Consider the following 2434-nt stretch of genomic DNA (forward strand, 5'->3'; position numbering starts at 1 on the left):
CTGGAAGGTTGTCTGACTTGAATTTCCAGAGTTCCAAATGTGCAAAAAGCCAGTTGGTAAAATTAGAGGTTGATGGGATCTGGGAGGATTTCAGCAGAACTTCTCACATGAAACTGTAAGGGATAGAAGAAGAGAAGATGTGTTGCTTTTGCATCGCATATCTGGCTATTATTGAATGCCATGGATTTGAGAAACCCTGTGAATTCTCTTCATTATGAAATAGCACATAAAACCTGTATGAGAAGAGCACTGAGCTACCAAAGGGTGGGAAATGCTTACGCAGTTTCTGTTTGCCTTCTGGTGGCAAAAAAACCTAACTACACAGGTAGGTACTGTTGTTTCCAGAAGACCAGGTGCAGAGGGATGGTGATCATCAGGTGAAGAGGTAAGCTGTGTTTGCTTTCTGCTTACGTTCAGTCTCTCCTCAGTACCTCATTTCCCGGGCACGTGGGGATGCTGCTCTGCAGACCGGGCTAGTGGTGGAGGTATCAAACATCTCACCCAGCTTTGCCAGGCTCAATGCTCCCCAAACATTTATTTTACACCTAAAGGGTGCCTATCTTTGGGGAAGCTCCCAGGCCATACCTATACGTCCCAAGAGCTTGTTGCAGCCTTTCACTGTGGATGCATTCACAGTCACTTGTTCCCCAGACAGTGGACCACATTCACGTCCTGTTTCTGTAACGGAGAGGCACTGCCTTGCTTCCCCCTTGTCTCACATCCTCCTCTTAGTCACGCTCTCTCCTGGGCCAAGCATCTCAGTTGAGATGCTTCTTGGGCTCCCTGGCTGTCCCGCAGCGATGGGTACAGCTCACTCACAGCTGGAAAGTCTGAGGAGCACCTCTGGGGAGGCTCTGCGGGTGGCTGCAGTTTGTATCGGATGTCCTGCTCTCCTCTCCACAGAAAGTCAGGAAAAAATGCCTTCATGTCTGCCCTAATAAAAGCAGTTATTGTTACAGCTCAAGAAATATTTCTTAACGGCCTGCCGCAGTCCTCGGCATGAATCATCCATGGAGGAAGGGAACGTGGTGGGGACGAGCCCCTGGGTTACACCCCTGCTGCTAGGGCTGCCCAGCCGGTGGGATGCACTGCTGCCAGCGGCGGGGGTGGGAAAAGGGGGCTGCCCCCCCCCCCCATACAGCTCCTGCACCCTCCCGGGCATATGCCCCCCTCGCACCCTAGCCGGGCCATGTCAAATACAGGGATGCAGGAGACACCTGGAGAAAGCTCGCTCTAACTTTGGGCTGGTTTACAGCTTTTTGCTAAAAAAGCAGGTGGCAGGAGGGATTTTTTCCTGCTTCTGTCTTGCTTCTCCTCCACCCCATGCCCTTGCTTTTTTTCCCTTTACTGAAAGGGGAAGAAAATCCCAAACCAGCAAAAATTGTTGGTTTCCAAGCCTCAGTTCTGGAGTGTTTGTCAGTTTTACCCATGAGAAAAATCTAAACATTCCCTTTAAATTCCAGTTTGCCCAGAAGAAACACAGTTTTAAACAGAGCCCAGTGAAGAGCCATCTTCCCCCAAAAGACAGGGACCTGCAGGGATTTTTGAGCAGTGCCCAACACCTCGTGTTTAGGCGTGTTGCCTTGTCTCTCCCTACGCCCATGCACTGTCTAGGCAGGATCGCAGGAGCCCTTGTCGGGTGTTTGGGCCAAATTTGGCCCCGATATGCTGGATCCATTTTGTTTTCCATTTCTGGTTATATTTACTCCCCTCTTTTCAGTCTCAATTTTTATGCTTCCATTACAGGGAAGGTCAAAAATGCCTCTGCCTGCGGGCTGGCTTTGTTAAACTTCAGATGTTCTCCAGATGTTCAGCAAGGGGGTTTATGTAACAATGACAGAATTGGGCCACATTTCTCTGTTTTCCTCTGACTAAATTCTCATCTGAGGCAATGCTGATTCACAGCCCTTCATGGGAAGGTGATGGCTGGGGAAGGAGGGGATCGCTGAGGCCGCTTAACCAATGTGGTAGGACTCCTAAAACAAGTACCCTATGAGCAACGCGAAAGAACAACAGTGCAACTGTCTGGGACAGTACTGTGGGACGGCACTCCTGAAAGAGCAAAAAGTGATCTAAGAGAGGTAAACTGCTAAGTGAGAGATAAAATATCCTGCCCAGTTAGCTCTCGTACATGAGAACATGAGACTGCTTGCACTTGGGAAGCCCCAAGAGGCTCAGCTACACCTGTCCACTGGCACCGCTCATCTGTCCACACCTACCCAGCTTTGTGGCTGCAGCTCTGGAGCAGGTCTGCAGATTAGTTGATTGCCCTGGTCATTATTTAAGAGCCTTTCCCGTGCCTACGGTTTTCCCAACGAGCAGAGGTCCGTTGCCTAACCTCACTCAGATTCAACAGCAGAATAACTGACTGTTCAAACGCCTCCCACTATCCTGTGGTTTGGGGTTTCTTTTAACTCTGTTTTTCCCAAATGTG

Source organism: Grus americana, chromosome 6, assembly GCF_028858705.1.
Source record: "Grus americana isolate bGruAme1 chromosome 6, bGruAme1.mat, whole genome shotgun sequence".
Classification (NCBI taxonomy): domain Eukaryota; kingdom Metazoa; phylum Chordata; class Aves; order Gruiformes; family Gruidae; genus Grus; species Grus americana.